Raw genomic sequence first — 20,125 nt, 5'->3', positions numbered from 1 at the left:
AATATCTTTCCTGTGCTTGTCCCTCACGGCTGTAATAAGCTCAATTGCTAGTGGCTGCTGCTGCTTGTAGGTGTGCAGATCTTTGTCTAGTAACAGCTGCTTTACTTTATCCAGTAAAGAGATGGCTCGAGCTGATCAAGGCTCCGGCTCCCTTTCCCCAATGCCTGGCAGCATGAAATATTCCCCACTTATGGTGGGAGAGCTTTTTGCCTGGCTCTCATGATTACTAGTAGATTCTAAGACATTTTTGCCAACAGGGAATGCAGTAGTTAAAAATGAGCCCTGAGAAACTGCTCCTTGAATTTTCCTGGGGTTCAAGGGTTGTCTGCCTCTCACTGGGTAACAAGAAACCTAGTTGCATTTGCTGGTGCTGCCAGCATCTAATCATTTTACTAGCTTGGGCTGTGGGCCATTGCTGAATTGCCAGATTTCTGGGTTTTCATGCTGAGCAGCTGGGGACTGGGAAACTTAGAGGCATTAGGCTGCTTTCTTAGAAAGAAAGGACCCTTGGGGATCTTTGGCTTAATCCTGTGTGGGTCTTAGGTCTCAGAGTCCCATTCTTCCTAGTGGTTGAGTCTTGGGAGATAGGGGAGTAGCCATTGGCCTGCCTAGCTCCCTTTGATCATTTTGGTAACCTGGGCATCGGATAAGGCAATAGATAGTTTAATTCCTTTTCACACACAGTTAAAGTGAGTCCTGGTGGGAATTGAGACTGTGAATGACAGGCCTTGGCCCAGAGCCCAGGGTTTTGTTACCTTTCCTCATTAATGTGAACCAAATGCCATCCAATGACCAGATAGATGGAGGTTTCATCCGCTTTTAGGAAGCTCTTTTAGCTAGAATTACAGAACGGAGGGTCATAACTGCCAGACAGAGAAGGACCCCCAAGGAATCAAGTTTACCCCCACTCAGAGGGTCTAAAGAGGGGAAAAGACTTGTAGGCAGCTAGGAAGATCAGCATGAGTTAATATCTGAGTTCTAACACTTTGATATAGGTGGTTATTTGGTGTCTCAGTATCCGAGTTAATCTCATTTAAAATGGATACAGGAATTATTATTAAATAATAATTGTTGACATTGCAACAGTCTGCCAGATAAAGTAGAGAGCAAAATCAGAGGTCCATGGTGTGGGCTGGATGACTTGACTAAGGTGGTAAAAACTAAATCAAAGCTGTATCTCAAACCTTGGCTATTCGGTCTTAACATTTGTTTCTTCTTCCTTCTTGCTATTCTCCAGGTGGCACCAAGTGTGATCAGAAGCCATGCCACTGGTGAAGAGGTATATTGAACCCTGCCTGGCCCAGTGAGGTTACTAGAGAATTGGGAGAGGCTTAGATCAATGTCCTGCGCATGGTTATCTACTCATTGTGAAGTCTTGGTAAGTGGCTAGTTGCTTTGGAGAGCTAGCCCAGTTAGTGGGAAGGGGCAGGGAAGGTGGTCTTAGTTGGTGTTAGGTGATTACTTGATATTTTCCCCATCACAGTATGAATAAAAAAAAGTCTTAAAATGTTTAGACTATGTTAGAAAGTAATGAGAACCTTTCCTTTTTTCATTCTTCCATTTTTGCAGATGAGGGAATTGCTTATATTGCCCAAGATTATAGCTGGTTGGTGTAGGAAATAGATTTGAATGTAAGCCAGTGCTGTGTCTTCTACCCAGTGCTTCCTCTAGGTTCCATCTGAGTCCAAGGAGGCCATGTAAGACAGAAATGTTTTTTATTCCACACCGAAAGATTTTTTTTATAAAGATTTTTATTTATTTATTTGACAGGCAGAGATCACAGGTAGGCAGAGAGGCAGGCGGGGGGGGGGGCAGGCTTCCCGCTGAGCAGAGAGCCCGATGCGGGGCTTGATCCATGACCCTGGGATCATGACCTGAGCCGAAAGCAGAGGCTCTAACCCACTGAGCCACCCAGGTGCCCCAGCACACTGAAAGATTTTTATAATAGCTTGTTCTTGCCCAGTGAAGGGAATGTTCATGTTGTAAAAATTTTTTATGCAGAAAATCACCTGGGATGCCTGTTAAAAATGCAGATTCCTGGGCAGCCAGAACCTTGTCATTGGTCAAGAGCAACACTAAGACCTACCTGTCACTTAATATTGAGGCTTCTTGCCCAGTGGGTTCATCAGCAAGCCAGAATGAATCGCCATTGCCATGGATGTCCTTTTGAGGCAGTTGGGAATTCTTGGTAAGTTGCCAGTGGTTTGGGTGGAGGTTCCCCAGTTGGGGGTAGAGAAGAAATGGTTGTGATGTGGCACTTCCTCCCTTCCTCTAAACAGACAGTTATTAAGTGCTTACTAGTTGCCAGAGACTATTCTAGATAATAACAGAGTTCTGCCATCATGGAACTGTCATTCTTATGAAAGTAAAGAAAAGAATAAAGAAACAGTAAGAGCATAAAGTATCATAAATGTTCCATTAGGGTATGAAAACGGGGTAAAAAAATGGGTGGGTTAGACTAAGCAACACCTTGTGTTTTTCCCCCACTTCCCAGTATCCCTTTTTAAAAAAAAAAAAAAAAAAAAGATTTTATTTGGGAGCAAAGGAAAGCGAGTGAGCGAGCACAAGTTGGGGGAGGGGCAGAGGGAAAAGAAGAGAGTGAGTCTCAAGCAGACTCCATATTGAGTGTGAAGCTTGATGTGGGGCTTGATCCCACGACCCTGAGATCATGACCTGAGCTGAAATCAAGAGTCGGATGCTTAACTGCCTGAGCCACCCAGACACCCCCCCTCCATTTTCCCTTTTAATACTTGCCACGTCTTTCAGTATAGTGGAGGCTGACTAAGCTGAGTCTGGGAGGGTCACAGATGATGAAAGCAATCTTTTTCCTTTTTGTAACCCCTCCCTAGGCTGAATTGTGAAGGATGTCTTTTGGAAAGTGTTTTAGAGAGTCTGCTAGCTCTTCCACATGAGTAAAAGTGTAACAGAAGAGGGGATCCTCTTGGTGATTTAGGTAAATAGGGAAAGAAAGGACGACTGCCCTGACTCTTGTCAGGGAGGCTCATAGAAATGTCATTTGCGGGGACCAGTGCCTTTAAAGCCTGCGGTTTATTCTGTAGTACATCCTCCTCAAAACAGTTGGGGTAAAATACATGCTTACCCAGTCTGTGATCACCCCTGCAAAGGATCCGAACTGTAATGGTTCCCAAGTAAACCAGGTAGCATGAGCTACTTGTCACAAATATTGTCAATATGACACTAATTATACTTCCCTTATGGGGGGAGTCTATTCTTTTTAACCAGATTTGTTGGGAGTTTTATCAGGCAGTGGAGCTACATATATCTTGTCAAAAGTCAGCTCATAGCAGAGACTCATTATTTCAGTGGCAGCCAAGTATATAGCACTTTGGGTTACTAATTTCAGAGGCAGCAGGGTCTTCTGGATTGCACTTAAATCAACTGGACTAGTATTTGTTTTTAGCTCCTAAGGGGTCTGCCTCCTCATAGGCTCCAGGGAGCACTTAAATGGTCCAGAGTTAAAGTAGGCAGCATATATAGTATGATCATCCCTGGGATACCTTTGCAGAGGCCCACCCTGACTTTAAGCTTTTTTAGGGAATGCCAGATCATTCATTGCTGTCTGCCGTTTTTCATAAAAGTAATAAAGGTCACCTTTTCCCATGAGGATGGTCTTGAGATGGTGCCTTCATAGCATAATGTTCCTCATCTGATCTCTGGCATATTTGGATAATTTCTACTGCCAGTGTTTAGATAATTAGCCTGCGCAGGGAACTGAAATGATAGGAAAATTGTCTTTTCCCTAAGGAGAAGCCTGGGCTAGACATTTATACAAAGGGAGTCCCTATATTCCATGTCCTTCACAACTTTTTTTTTTAAGATTTTATTTATTTATTTGTCAGAGAGCAAAAGAGAGAGAGCACAAGCAGGGGCAGCGGCAGGCAGAGGGAGAGAGAGAAACAGACTCCCCACTGAGCAAGGATCCTAATGCAGGATTCAATCCCAGGACCTTGGGATGATGACCTGAGCCAAAGGTTGACGTTTAACTGACTGAGCCACCCAGGCGTCCTCCTTCACAGCTTATTTTAAAGCAACATCAGTCTTGTATAAGGATATGAATGTTAGCATGCTGTCAGAAAGCAAGTCTTCCTCTCTCTTTCTCTATATGGGCCAAAATGGGTTGTATAAATCTGGCTTTTGCTATCTGAACTAGGGCTTCCCTATTCCCATTATCTGCTCTTTATTTTTGTTGACAGCAGGTCTGTTTTTTTTTTCTTTTGTCTCTCTCTTTAGGCTAGCCATAACGCTTGTAGGAGCACCCATGCGTGACTTTTAAAAACTTTGTGCCTGAGGTCATATAACAATAACAGTGATTATCAGTTAATTATAAGTGCATTTCCTGTTCTGGGCAAGTGCTTTACGCATATTTGTCATCTCATTTTAACTTGACAGTAACTCTGGGAAGTCTGATTTATTCCTACTTTGTAGATAATAAAGCTGAGGATCAGAGAGGTGGTGTCCCCAGCATGCCACAGGGAGCCAGTGGTGGAACTATATGTGCCACACTCCAAAGATCTTAACTACCTTACTATACTTGAAGCACTACAATGTGACGAGCATATTCTTCACTGTTGGGATATCCTGTCTCCTCGTGGGGCCCTTGTCACTGTCTTCTTCCAGGACAGGGGCACGTGCGAAGGGCTTGTTTTCAAAGGGGGATACAGATGTGCAAGAGAAATGGTGTGAGGGATGTGTCGGTCCCTTCAGTTTCTGGAAAAAACCACTTTGGATGAACTAGCATTCCCCCCCCACAGCTATTCATTGTGTGTTTATCATTGTCTTTTCACCTTTGAGTATTCTCCCCACCCCCATGCTCCTGCGTGATGTCTGTGTTAGACAATATCCATGGGGTTATGTTTTCTTCTACCCCGACAAAAAGGAATCAAAGGAGTCAGAGTCACAACTGAAAATCCACTGCTTACACAGTGTTAGCTCAGGTGCAGGCACACCAAGGGCTAGAGCAGCTTGCTGTGCAGATCAGTATGTGCCTGCTGGAATTCAACATAAACACTGCATTCTGCCAGGGGACGGTACTGATAAAATTACCCTTTGTACGTAGTGAGTGGAAAATAACAGGGATACCGATCAGTTAATGCTTCCATAAATTATATTGCTGGTAAGGTAACAGTATCCAAATAGTTCGCATAGACTAAGGTTTGGCCAGCTCTGGCCCACATGGCAGCTTGTTTTTGCAAATATGTGGTTTTGTTGGAACAGAGGATCATGCTTATTCCCTGTTGCTCACGGTTCCTTTTGTGCTGCAGCAGCACTGAATAGTTGCAGTGGACTCTGGTTCACAGCCTAAAGCGTTAGCCCCTCACAGAAAGTGTGCTGACTCCAGGCATAGGTTAAATGTACTGTGTCTACAGATCCACATTTATTGGAACATAGCACCACATTGATGTGTGTGTTGTCTGTGCCTGCTTTTTGCTCCAGTTCAGAACAGTGAGGCAGAAACCACATGGCCTGCAAAGTCTAAATTATTTACTACCTGGCCGTGAACAGAAAACCTTTGAGGTTGCTCTTTTTCAATAGTTACCAGATCCCTTACAAGGATCATCTTTGATGGCTTTAAATGCCTCATTAGCAGTTTTGTCATGGACTATTAGGGACTGTTTTTCTCTTAAAATATGTGGGGTAGATTCTCACTTCCTTATTCCCAGATGTGATTCCCTGGCCAGTTCCAGAATACTCACATTCTTGGAGAGCTTCAGTTGTGGCTGGAATCCTGTTAGCGATTTCTGGTATTGTTGGCTCCTTTGTTTTCAAGAACCAGACTTCTCTCGGGCCATCCAGGCGATTTGGACCACCTACAGCTAAGCGTGGCCAGCCTCCAAGATAGACAAGGATTGCCTATGAATTCAAATACAGAAAACCCTGTATTCGAATAAAGAAAATTAAAAAAATAAAATTCAGTTTCCCCTCTGAGGAAAATGGTCTGAGGATTAGACATGGTGGTTCAAAGACCGATCTGGGAACGTCGGCAATAGGGGCTTGTATCCTACTTCTGGTATGTCACCTTTAACATCTTTTTTAAAAATAAATATTGGATATAGTTAATGTATAGACCCAATGTTTTGATACACATCGTGAGATGATTACTATACTCGGATGCCAAACTATCTTCTCACTTACTTAAAATTTTCTAGGAAGGCACCTGAAATGTACTCTCTTAGCATATTTTCAGTATTCAATACAATATTAATTGTGGATACCATGTCATACATGATGTCTTAATTCCTCTTTATCACTCCTTTTCTCTTTTTTTGTTTCTGCTTCCTCATATCTACTCAAGCTTTAGTTTACCTCCTAGCTTTGTAGTCTGCATCCTCATAAATTTTCAATTACTCATCATTAAACCTTGCTTATCTCTCTGGTATCCTTGGCTGTATCTCATGTTTCCCAACTCTGTCCTTTACGGTTCAACTCTCTTGGCTATGGGCCTCACTGTCTTTGCATTTCACAAACTTCATTGTTTAGTGCAAGAATTTCAGTGGCTTAGCTCACGGCTGCTTGGGTAGTCACTTTCTGAGTTATGCAGTAACACAGCACTTGGGTGGTGTATTCTACACCTGGTACATTCTCCTTTGGATGACAAGACAGATCATATTCTAAAATTTATTGCTGTCTAGGACTTTTCTCCAGAACTACCTCTGGCTGGGACAGTTTACCTTAGATGGGACTATGAGTGTGGCTACCATTTAATTCAGATGTGTTTGTATTACATTTTTACATCTTGACCTCTAAGTATATATGCTCATCATTGCAAATATTCATTTCTAAAGATGCTCTGTCTGTACTTTTCCAACTTGTACTTAAGTATAAATGTTGGAGAGTAACTAAGTCAAGCCAGATGCCATAGTCTGAAGTAATACCATAAAGACACTTTTGAAATTTGCTTTCTAATTTCAGAAGCACTCACCCATCTGTGATCTTCCTTAGCCATTTGAATTTTTGTCTGTTGTGATTGTGTCAAACTTACATTCACTAGATGTGTGGTCCTGTGACAATAACTTTGCCACACTTTGAGGTTCTTAAAACCAGCCAGGGTTGTGGTGGATGTATCTGCTCTCTATCCCAGTACCAGGTAATAATCAAGTCTGAATATTTCACATTCCTGCCAAAGTTCTGTTCATGTAGCCCAACTCCTTACTATTTTCTAAATTACATAGGATTTCTGGTTTCAGGATATAAGACACAGGCTTATGTCAAGAAGCAGGTGTTTATCGGACAGATACACGTAGTAAGGAAAATAGCGATTTCACAGGAATCTCAAGAACAGTGGCATGGAAATTCATCTATGGTGGCTCTAGGGATTAAGCACATGGAATTAGTGGACCTGTTCACTGTTCCATTGACTTGATTCAGCTTTCTATTCTCCTGTCTTAGCTATATTTTCCCTCATTCATCTTCCTCTGCCTGGCTTTGCCATTAGCTTCAGATTTCATTGTTAATTACTTTTTCCCATTGTTTCTTCTCAAATTTCAAAGAGTTTGAGCACATCTAATTGGCTTAGTTTATCTTTGTTTGTGCTGTGTTTTTTCATGCTTAGACAGTTTATAGGACGCTGGCAGTGTATAGATTGATCCCACCAACTGTACTCAGTGGAGAGGATATAATACTGGATAATGTGAAACAAAACCTGATCATAAAGGGCTGTGCAACAGCTGTGACAATAAACAGGTCTTTAGAAGGAGGCACCTGGGTAGCTCAGTTGGTTAAGCATCCAACCTTTGGTTTCAGCTCAGATTGTGATCTCAGGGTCCTGACATGGAGCCCCGCATCAGGCTCCACGCTCATCAGGGAGTCTGCTTGCAATTCCCTCTCCCCCTCTCCCCACCATGCTCTCTCTCTCTCTCTCTCTCTCTTTCTCAAGTAAATAAGTCGTTCAAAATGAAAAAGAGAAGGAAATGGGTATATGTTTGGAACCAGAACTGACAGAATTAGTCCAGTGGTTCTCAGATTTGTGAATCTGTTTTCTATCCATGTTATTCCATGCCTGTTGGAATGGTAACTGAGAATCATGCCTATCTGTAGGCATAGAGAAATCTATAATAGAGACAAAATCATGCTTTCTAGTGTCAGCACCTCATGATTGTATCAGAATTTGTACATCATTGTTGGAAGGGAAACTGTCAAACCCTGCTTTGCTTTTTTCTTTGAAGTTGCTGTAATATCAGCCACTACGATTGCCTCAGAGCTTCACCCTGAATGGGTACATGTCTGAGTCACAAAGGCAATTGCGTTAACTAGTGGCTTTGCCACAGTATAAGCTGGACTTCTAAAAAACGTTTCATCCTGATATGTGGCGGGGATTGTGTGTGATTTTCACTCTAGAGTCATACCCTAACAATTTCAAATGTTTCTTTCTGCTGAGGGTTTTTCATGGAACTATATACCTGATACTAATTTCTATACTAATTTGGTTATTTTGGTCCCAGGAAATGAAGTCTCACTCAGCCTACCGCGTTAATAGGGGTTTACTGTACGTAAACATGTGGAACCTAGTGGAAGATGGGGATTTAGTGGGACTCTGAATGAACAATATTGAATACAGGAACTAGATTGAAGCAGCCCTGAGGTACCTTAATGGCAGTACATTTGGATCGTTGCTCTTGTGCGTGACCATTGACATTATGCAGCCGCTCTGCGTTTGCCGTTTCCCCTAGCTTAGTGGTTTTCTGTCACGGTTGTACTTGAGAATTAACTGGGGAACTTTGAAAATAAACCAAAGCAAGATATTGTGATTTAGTTGGCCTCGAGTGGCCCCCAGCACCCACATTTTTAATAAAACTTCTTCCCACTCTTCATTCTTCTTTTGTAATCAGCTGGCTTCCCCAACCTTTATTTCTCTACCTTCTACCTTCTGCTTCCTTGTGGTACTCATGGATTGTAGTACCTCATAAATTTGCCTTTTCTTGGCCTGCATGAGCTCCCTTAAAGCAGAGGCTACAGATAAGACAGCATAGTTGAAGAGTCTACTGCAAGGGTTGGCAAACATTTTCTGTAGAAGTCCCAGATAGTTCATACTTCAGGCTTGTGGGCCACACAGTCTCTTCTGCAACCATTTGCTTGGAGAATCAGCCACAGACGACTAGTGTAAAATCTGTTGGCAGCCGGAGTTGACCCATTGGCTCTAGTTTGCTGGCCCCTAATCTATGCCCTTCTTGTTTGTAGTAAAACTTCCTATTTATTCTTTCTCAATATTTTCTTAGCTACTCTTCCCTAATTTATTATTAACTGAATTTAAGAAGTATTTTGTAGGGGGTGCCTGGGTGACTTAGTTGGTTAAGTGGCCGACTCTTGGTTTTGGCTCAGGTCATGATCTCAGGGTCCTGGAAACAAGCCCCTCATCAGGCTCTGTGCTCGGTGGGGAGTCTGTTGGAGGATTCTCTCTCCTGCTCTGCCTCTCACCCTGCTTGTGCTCACTGTCTCTCACTCTTGCTCTCTCGGTCTCTCTCTCTCAAATAAATTACTGCAAGAACTATTTTGTAAAATTCTGCTTTGTCTAGGGGCACCTGGGTGGCTCAGTGGGTTAAGCCTCTGCCTTCGGCCCAGGTCATGATCCCAGGGTCCTGGGATCGAGCCCTGAATCGGGCTCTCTGCTCATCAGGGAGCCTGTTTCTGCCTCTCTCTCTGCCTGCCTCTCTGCCTACTTGTGAACTCTCTCTCTCTCTCTCTCTGTCAAATAAATAAAATCTTTTAAAAAAATTCTGCTTTGTCTAAAAAATTCACTTGGGGATATTGTAATAGCATTTGATTTGGACATTCATTTGGTCAGATTTAACATGTTTGCAACATTTCTTCTCCCCTTCTAAAAACATTTATTAAACTTTTTATATCCTAATAATCATAATTTTCATCATGTGAATCTCTAATTTCTTAAGTCATTCCTTGCTTATTTGATGCCATATATAGCCAAAAATTAGATTGTTTTCTATTAATTTTAATAAGTGGTTATTTTTCCTAGGTTATTTCAAAATGGAAGTGCTATTGTTCCTGGTTATAAAGTGAAGAGGTACTTATAAACAATTCAGATAACACAGGATATAAAAAATACAGTCAAAATAAGCTATAATCCCATCATTCAACCAAAACCACCTTTAAACTTTTGGTATATAAACTTCCTGAATGTGAGGCTGTCTTAGTCTAATGTTATTGAACATTTATTTTATCTAATTATGCCACCTGTTCAAATTCTGTACCGATTAAGCAATTTTATGATATAATTTGGCTACAGGAAAAGAATGTTCTTCATGTGGAAACAAGTATTCTGGTTGCATTGATGGGGGCATGCTTACAATCTTGTAAATTAAAAAATTGGCTTGTTGAAGATTATTCTTACATGTCAGCTGTGGTGAATGCCCTTGTAATTTATTTTTATACTTGACTCATCATTTCCTTACCAACTGTAATTTTTAGTCACAGAAGCTGCAATGAATTCTCTCATGGCCCTGAAGTATGGTTTGTTCCCATGGAAAAGAACCTAACAGAAGATTGATAGCATGGACATGTTGTTTCTGGCATCAGGGATGAGGGTAAGTATGCATTTGGAAGTATTAAAAGAAGATAATGTGGTAATAAAAATCAACAGCTATAGTTTGTTAGGAGAAACTCCCTCATTTTCTAACTGAACCTAGAGAACTACTTTAGACAGTTTAGAGAGAGCATATATAGATCTGAGGCAGGGTTGCTAGAAGTTAGCTACAGTGGGCCACCAAGAGATTTTTTACACTCCTTGAAGCCATCCAAGTAGAGAGAAATGCTTGAACTTTTTAAAATGTAAAATAAGAATGACTGTTTTTATCTGGAACTTGATAGTAACGTCACTAATTAAAAGTAGGATATAGGATATATTACAGCTGAGACCAATAGCTTAAGATCTAAAAAGAACTTTTGCATCACTAAAGTATCTTGCTGGGAACAAGTTAAGGAAACAAATGTACCACCTTTTTTTTCTTTTCTTCTTTTTTCTTTTTTTTGAAGAAAGGTACCATCTCAAAACAAAAGAGAATGATTTGCCTAGCTAGGAAGATGCTTTTTTTTTTTTCCCCTGAAGAGTGGCTTGACATTTTGTTCTAAGTCAGAAGTAGCTGCCAAGCTGTGAGTTTATGTTCTGTAGATGTAGCCTCATTTATTGACAGATCTAATGCAATGATTTTAACAGATTTGACAATAAGAATAACATTCCCAAACATCTAATTATCATTAATGTAAATAGATGTATGTAATTGCAGTTATAAAAACCCAGTTTTGAAACCTAGAGGAGAATACATAATTTGGCATCTTAATATCAAAAAATGGATGGTTTGTTGGGGGTCACTAGGTCACAGTCCTCAGCATGTAGTTGTACTCACAGCCAAGATATATGACAGCAGCACAATAAGGATATATAACCGTTCTAAAATTGTCATAAGGGAAGAAGAAAGAGAAGGGTGTGGAGAAATCTGTATGCAGGCTTCCATATGTTCTCCTTCCTGTGAGCAGTCACAGAGTACATCCTCTAGCAACAAAAATGCAGCACCACGTGTGCACTGTTGCAGCCAGGGAAGCCTGTTTGATAGAGACACAGCACCCCGTGTTTTTATTGCGGACTGGTCACACTGGCACCTTCTGCTTCGTGTGTACCAAAATTCACTTCTCAGAAGGAAAGTACGTGTTCGGTAGGATCCACATTATTTCTACCAGTGATCTAGGCATAGTGAGCCACCTTTATCAGTTAGGAAAAGCTTTCTACCGGGATAGGGAACTGTTTGCCTGTAAAGTTCCCGGGTGCCAGCTAAGGCCAGCCTTGCAAAGCAGGCCTGAGGATTGTAGTCTTAGGCTTGCTTATGTTAACTCTTCTCTGTGTACATGGGTTGAATGTATAATAAAAAATCGGAATTAGAGCATTCCATAATTGATCACATTCATACCCTGTTGAAGGGAAGAGGGTGGGCCATTTTGATAAGAGTGAATTTAAATACATGATTTCTGTTCTATTTGCAGCATGTGAAAAATTTGAGAGTGTCTATCTGGGACTCTTACGTCAAAGTGTGATCTAAGCTTATCTCTGAAGTATTTTTAACAAAATCTTTGACACACTGGCTTTTTCTTTTCTGCTTCCTTTTTTTCTCATGCTGTTGTGACAGTTAACTGTGAAAAGTGTGTTAATTTTAAAATTCTTGTGTCATTTCTTCCCCACACATTAATTTGGAATTTGACATTCAAGGAACCATTCTTTAAGAAATAAGTCTAAGAGGGGGCACCTGGGTGGCTCAGTGGGTTAAAGCCTCTGCCTTCGGCTCAGGTCATGATCCCGGCCCGGCATCCAGGAATAGAGCCCCGCATCAGGCTCTGTGCTCAGCGGGGGGCCTGCTTCCTCCTCTCTCTCTCTCTCTGCCTGCCTGTCTGCATACTTATGATCTCTGTCAAATAAATAAATAAAATCTTAAAAAAAAAAAAAAGAAGTCTAAGGGAGTGTGAAATTTTTGTTCTGTGGTCTCACATAAATTTAATTAGAAAACAAAGTTGGTTTAAAATAACGGGCCAAGAGGTTTAAAAACAGATTAACTGTGCTGTCTGGACATAATTCAATTTAGGTAATCCTGTTTTTGCCCATTATCAGAAATTAAATGAATTGCTCTAACCTTTTTGATATATTTTCCTGGTAAAGTTAAAAATGTTAAGGGGCCCCTGGGTGGCTCGGTTGGTTAAACATCCACCTCTTGGTTTTGGCTCAGGTCCTGATCAGGAGGTCCTGGGATTGAGCCCCAGGTTGAGCTCGCTACACAGCGGGGGGAGTCCGCTTGTCTCCCCCTCTCTCTGCCTCCCCTTGCTCACACTCTCTCTCATTCTCTCTCAAATGGATAAATAAATCTTTATTTAAAAAGTTGAAATCTGTACACCAAAATGTTAACATTAGTTATCTTTTGAGGCAGGTTTAGCTAAGTAATTGTTATTTTGCGGGGGTAGAGGGGTATTGTGGTTTCCTTGATTTTCTTTTCTTTTTTTTTTAAAGATTTATTTATTTGACAGAGAGATCACAAGTAGGCAGAGAGGCAGGCAGAGAGAGGAAGGGAAGCAGGCTCCCCGCTGAGCAGAGAGCCCGATGCGGGTCTCAATCCCAGGACCCTGAGATCATGACCTGAGCCGAAGGCAGAGGCTTTAACCCACTGAGCCACCCAGGCGCCCCGATTTTCTTTTTCTTAATGAAAATATACTGTGTTGAGGAAAAGTAAATAATTTACTTATTTGGTAGTTTAACAATGAGAGATTGATACTGTTCTGTCACTACCTGGCTGTCCTGCAATTCAATTCATTTCTGAGACCAACTACCCCAAGTTAATGCCATATCCTAGAAGGTAAGGGCAGAGCCTTCCTGAAAACTGCCTTCTCATCAGCAAGTCTTAAGGCCACCTGTATTTCTGACCAGCTGGCTAAATTCGGGGGTTCCCATGGCCATTTCATGTTTGTTAATTTGCTAGAACAGTTTCCAGAACTCCCTGAAAGTACTATACTTACAGTTTTATTATAAAGGGTACAGCTCGGGAACAGCCAAATGAAAGAGATACACAGGACAAGGTCTTGGGCAGAATGGGGGGGCGCAGTGTTCTAGGTAAGGAGCTTCTGTACTCTCTCGCCTTGGACTCCAGTAACGTCGCCTTTTTGGCACATCAGTGTTTACCATAATCAGGCGAAGTCTGGGTGTTCAGAGTTTTATTGGGGGTCTTATGTTGTTGGCCACTTGATTATCAAGTTCAGTCTCTAGCCCTTCTCTCCTTAGAGGTCTAGGAGCTGGGGCTGAAAATTCCCGCCTTCTAATCCTGTGCGTGGTCTTTCTGGCATGGCCATCCCTTCTCTCTTTAAACTATCCTAAGGCCTGCCTTGAGTCACCTCATAAGCATAAACTCAGTTGTGGTCAAAAGGGGCTTCTTATGAATAACAAAAGAATACTCCTTTCTCTCCGTTTTTTGGAGCTCTGTGCTATGAACGGGACAAAACAAATTTATTACACAGTTTTGTATTTTACCTCTGGTTTTGTAAGGTTTTTGTTACGAGGAGCAAAAATGATAGATCCAGTGAGAGGATCATAATTTGTAAGGCTGCAGAGGATAGTGAGCAGTAAGGGAGGTAGGGATTTTGGTAGAAATCCATGAAAGGAACTGCTGAGTTGGCTGTGCCTCTCTCTTGGCTGAAAATTATAAAGCCATTAGGAAATGGAGGCATCTGGAAAAACCCTCGATGTTTCTTCATTGGGTATATTTGGTCTACATTTCTGCTCTTTCACCCTGCCTTTGATTGTTTTTGTTCCCTCCTATGTCCTTCTTTACCCTTGAGCTTTTGCTGACTCATAATTTCTTTTTTTTAATTAATTGTAGTTTTTGGGTGCCTGGGTGGCTCAGTTGGTTGAGTGACTGCCTTCGGCTCAGGTCATGGTCCCGGAGTCCCAGGATCGAGTTCTGCATCGGCTCCCGGCTCCATGGAGCATCTGCTTCTCCCTCTGACCTTCTCTCCTCTCATGCTCTCTCTCAAATTAATAAATAAATAAATAATCTTTTTAAAAAATTAATTGTATTTTTAAATTTTAATTCCAGGATAATTAACATATAGTGTTATATTAGTTTCAAGTGTACCATACAGGGATTCAGCACCTCCATGTGTTTATTACTCAGTGTTCAACTCAGTGTTCATCAAGGTAAGTGTACTTTTAATTCCCTTCACCTATTTCATCCATCCCCCACCCACTTCCCTTCTGGTAACCATCAATTTGTTCTCTATAGTTAAGAGTTTGTTTTATGGTCTCTTTTTTTTTCCTTTTTCATTTGTTTTGTTTCTTAATTTCCACATATGAGTGAAAACATGTGGTATTTGTCTTTCTCTGACTGACTTATTTTACTTAGCATTATACTGTCTAGCTTCATCCATGTTGTTGCTAACAGACTTAGCACTATATATAATAGCCACCAAATAATATTTTTAGGGCTTAAGTTTAAACTATTAGAGGTTCCAAGGGACCTAATTTTGTACATTAGGTGTTCTGCTAAAATTACCGTAATTTTGCACAAGGAATCATGTCACTCATAAATGTAGCCTTTTTCATGATGTTCCTAGATAAAATTTTGTCCATTTTTATTCCATATTAAGCTATTGGTCATCATCCATTTCTTTCTCCTGGAGTCATGGTACTTTGGTACCCTAGAGTGATTTCCATTTTGTAGAAACTTAGAAATCTGTTGAAGTAATGTCAAGTATCTGACTTAAGTTCTCCTTGGGCATTTCTTTGACCCAGAATGGTAGTAATTTTAGTGAACGATCTTTAATTGGTAATTTGATACTTTGGGATTGATTATTTTCTAGTTAAGGGACTACACAATATGTCTGTCAGTACCTGAGCTCAAATAATTGTTATATCATATTATATAAGCATTGCACCCTGGATCTGAAATTACATTGTTAAAACGTAAGCTATAGATTTAACCACTTTCAACAAGTTGTATGAACCTCTTAAAACCAGTGAATTTCTACCAGAGTCATGGAGGTCAAAGGTGTATTTTAGAATTTGTAGGAGTCCACTAAGCATTAACACTTGAGACTCCAGTTAGGTTGGAATTATATAAGGTGGCCTGCCAACTTGCTTTGGTGTATTTTCCTATAACGCCTGACTAATTTGGCAGCCTAGTGGCAGGATGGTTGCTGTTGCTGATATATAAGCTTCTTGCTGATGTATATACAAGGGTGTGTGCGTCTGTAGACAGAGGATTTTTGTACTTTTAGATGTGATTCCAACTCTTAAAACTGCCTGGCATGTAGTAGGTGCTCATTAACTTTTGAATAAACGTTGGTGTGGATACAGTACCAATACACATATATATGATACTATATGTATCATCTCTTAAATGCAAACAATGTGTTACACATTTATTTATATTTTTTATCTTATACAGTTGTTTTTGGGTACTTGCACTAGTAATTCTGTATCATAATTTATGAGTAAAGAGTAGATAGTTGTAATAATTTGATTAGTTGGGTTGCTAAATTACCCTCTGAAAATGTTCTAGTCTTCCTCTTGTAGATTATGTTTTTCAAAAACAATACGTGCGAATGGTAAATAGTATAAAATTCAATTTTTACTAAAGTTAATTTAGTTAAGAGTTTCCTTCCCACCCCTAGTTTTCTAGTCCTCAGTCTTCCTTCTTTCCAGATACAGGTATTGTTCCTAATTTCAGAGATACTCTCTACATGCATAAGTCAATAGTCTTGTTATAAAAACAGCATATTGTAGAAAATAGCCTGATGCAAACTGAAAAAATGAAAGAAATATGTAGAACAACCTCTTGTAGTGATATAGAAGCACATAACCCAAATATAAATTTGGTGCTAAGATTCCATAGGGAGGGACCGGTGGCTCAGTTGGTTAAGCGTCTACCTTTGGCTCAGGGTCCTGGGATTGAGTCCCACATCAGGTTCCCTGCTCAGCGGGATCCTGCTTCTCCCTCTGCCTGCTGCTCCCCCTGCTTGTGTGCATTCTCTCTCTCTGACAAATAAATTATTTTTTTAAAAAAAGATTCCACAAGTAAATTCATGAGGAATACACAGGCAAGTGGTATTCATGCCAACTGTGCAAGGATGGTTCGATTTTAGGAAATATGTGAATATTGTTTAAGACATTGTAGGTCAAAGCAAAAACTATCACAAGAGTAGCTCTACAAGTTGAACTTCCTTTTAGTATTTTTTATTTAATTAAAATTACCAATCCATTTGGATCATATTTTGATGTCAGTCATTATATAATCTCACATCTGATTTTTTAAAAGGGACAGCCAGTTGTCCAGTACTATTTATTGAAAATCCATCCTTTGTTTACTCATTTAAAATTATATCTGTCAAATATGAAATTTCTCATAATCTGGGTCTACATTTGGGCTCACTGGCTTCTGTCATTAGCTCTCTTTTCCTGGCAATTAAGGAATTATTTTGATTTATAAGTATTAAAAATGTCACTATTTGGTGTGCTTATTTGCTGCCTGTCCACATTTAGATTCATTTGTGTTTTTGTTTTTTTTTTTTTTTTTTATAAACATATCTTTATTTTTTCCCCAGGGGTACAGGTCTGTGAATCTCCAGGTTTACACACTTCACAGCACCCACCATAGCCATTTTGTAGACTCCAAATTTCTTGGTTCTACACAATAATTTTTGTATCAATGACTGTTCATTATGGTTCCTGACTTCCTCACTTCAACAATTTACTAGAATAGGCTCCATCTTGAGTTTTTTCATTATTCTATTTTATGTCAGTTCTGCCCAGGATTTTGTTTGTTTTTTTTTGCTGCTCTTTTATTTTCTTTCTGCCAGATGGCCCATAAAGATGTCACATGGGATGTGTGTGTATGCACACACATGCATGTTGTGGAGAGAGAGACTTTATAATAGAAAAATTTACATGTTGAAATTAATATGCAGGGTGATTTTAATCAGAATGCATGTAATGTAATAGACATATCAGAAACAGTATAGGTAATATTTCATGATCAAGGCTTTCTTGCCTTGTTGCTGCACATTGCTTATGTTCTTGGTTGAGTAATCATTTTTATGGGATGTTTCATGGCTGTCATAGTCATAAAGAGACCTCTCCCTGGCCCTATGTCTTTGCATGGCTCAAAGAGGACCCTTTGTCAAAACAAGTCATTCAACTTTACATTCTAAAAATCATTGGTCTTAGTTAACATTTAATGTGACTATAGGCTGTGCATCAGAATACATGGCTCTTAGTTTGAAATGAAAATTCATGTATACCATAATTTATTAAACATAATTTAAGAGTTTACTTATTAATAAGCTTTTTCGTTGTCTTTCATAAATAACGGTGCAGCGAAAACCGGATCCATGTATCCTTATTTCTGTATGACCACATGGCGGAATCCTTGTAAAAGTTGATAAAAATATGAACAGTTTTTGGTTATTAAAGTTCCTCCCAATTGCCCATCTAAAAATGTTTTGATATAGGGACGCCTGGGTGGCTCAGTCGGTTAAGTGGCTGCCTTCAGCTCAGGTCGCGATCCCAGCATCCTTGCTGGGAGCTGAGCAGCTCCTTGCTCACCGGGGAGCCTGCTTCTCCTTCTGCCTCTGCCTGCCAGTCTGCCTGCCTGTGCACGTACTTGCTTGCTCGCTCTCTCTCTCTCTCTCTCTCTGGCAAATAAATAAATAAATAAATCTTTTTAAAAAATTTTAATGTTTTAATATATGACACCGTGCTTTTATTTAGCTATTTTATAGCTGCTTAAGCAATTTTCTTCAAAAATACAAGACTGTGGACTGCTTAACCTGTATTTTAGGACTGTATCACAAAACAGGTTTTCCAGAATTTTCCTTGCATACTCGGGATCTCACAGGAATACTACAAACTTGATTCAGTTTGCTTTGTTAAATTTGTAGTAAGTCACATTTTTAGTACACACCAAGTATCAAAATGTATGGTAACCTATTTATAGAGTAAAAATTTTGAGTGGATGTCACCATCCTGTTCATTATTAAACTTTTTTGTTTTTAGAAAAGTTTTAGATTTACATGAAAGTTACAAAGAGTTCTCATATACCCCACACTCAGGTTATCTTACATTAACATTTTATATTACTATGTACATTTGTCACATTTCCCCTCTCCCTACCCCTTGGTAAACTCTAATCTACTTTCACTCTCAGAATTTGTCAGTTCAAGGTACCTCATATAATCAGAGCAGTGCAATATTTGTCCCTTTGTACTTAGCTTATGTCACTTAACATATCTGCAAGGTTCATCATTGGTGTTACAGCATGTGCCAGAACTTCATGGTTTTTTTTCCATTGTATAGTCCACATTTTGTTTAGCCATTCAATTTTTATGTGCCACATTTTGCTTATATATATATGTATTAGCATATATATTTATTTATACATGTATTTTGTTTATCCATCATCTAATGGATAGCACTGCTCTAGAACATATTTCTGGTTGATTGTTATCACATTTTATTAGTCTAATTAAATTAGTCCTAGTAAACTGTACAATAGGAAATTATTTAACTCTTGCAATAGAATCCTGAAATTGTTTCTGGAGTATTAAAATAAAACTTCAGCCCACTGGAATTATGAAGTGTCCATATTTGTATTAGCACAGGCTATTCAAAAATTACCAAAAATGTTTTGTTATTCTAGAAATATTTCGAATCTTTGGCATCACTGTCTGTTTTCCTCAGTTAAAAGTGAACAGTAACACTAATTGGGTGGATAGTTTTGTGATTTAAAAAATACTTTTCTTTTAGCTATAATTTTTTTTAAGATTTTACATTTTCAAGATTTTACTTATTTATTCAAGAGAGAGAGACAAGCAGACACCGTGCTGAGCATGGAACCCGATGTGGGGCTTGATCTCCAGACCTTGAGATTGTGACCTGAGCCGAAACCAAGAGTCAGACACTTAAGCAACTGAGCCACCCAGATGGCTCAGCTATTATTTTTAGTGTAGGCTAGTATGTTATGTAGGATTATTATCTACTTCCTGAATATCTCTTTTCTTTCCTTTTTTTCCTTCTTAGTCTCTTTGTACTTTCTGAGGGCCTTTAGTCAGTTTCTCTAGGGAAGAATAAATTCAAATCTATACCTATTACTCGAAGAATGACTTTCTTTCCTCCATTATACAGTGTATTAAAAAATTATAAAAGGCATAGGTATTTGTAAAAACAAAAACAAAAAACCGTAGCACAGTTTAAAAAATACATAGAAATACTCGGGTTGTTGGTACATTTCTTTTTAGCATGTTTATGTATATTAATAATGGTTTTAGATACTTTTGAGTATAGTTGACATACAGTGTTACATTAGTTTTAGGTGAATAGCTTAGTGATTAGATGGCTCTTGAGTTAACAAGAACATTTTCCTGTCTTTTTTTCTTTAAAGATGTTATTTATTTGACACAGAGAGACACAGTGAGAGAGGGAACACAGGCAGGGGGAGCGGAAGAGGCAGAAGCAAGCTTCCTGCAGAGCAGGGAGCCTGATGCAGGGCTTGATCCCAGGACCCTGAGTTCATGACCTGAGCCAAAGGCAAAAACTTAGCGACTGAGCCACCCAGGCACCCCATATTTTCCT

At 39.7% G+C, this 20,125-nt stretch overlaps 1 long non-coding RNA gene across 10 annotated transcripts in view; it reads left to right on the top strand.

The window, feature by feature from the left end:
- LOC116861203 overlaps positions 1–20,125 on the top strand; it is a 48,568-nt gene that overhangs the window by 8,499 nt on the left and 19,944 nt on the right. For 6 of the 10 annotated variants that reach the window (XR_004381445.1, XR_004381444.1, XR_004381440.1 and 3 more), the window contains exons 2-3: positions 1,238–1,378; positions 10,441–10,556. This is a non-coding gene — a long non-coding RNA (uncharacterized LOC116861203). Of the gene's footprint in view, positions 1–1,237; positions 1,379–2,001; positions 2,189–5,788; positions 6,029–8,459; positions 8,600–10,440; positions 10,557–14,594; positions 14,696–20,125 lie in introns of all 10 variants that reach the window. The other 4 variants (XR_004381436.1, XR_004381437.1, XR_004381435.1 and 1 more) reach the window with 4 other exon arrangements.

The sequence above is a fragment of the Lontra canadensis genome, unplaced genomic scaffold (assembly GCF_010015895.1).
Source record: "Lontra canadensis isolate GAN:19392208 unplaced genomic scaffold, GSC_riverotter_1.0 scaffold192, whole genome shotgun sequence".
Lineage (NCBI taxonomy): Eukaryota > Metazoa > Chordata > Mammalia > Carnivora > Mustelidae > Lontra > Lontra canadensis.
This window is presented reverse-complemented; position numbering and strand designations above follow the sequence as displayed.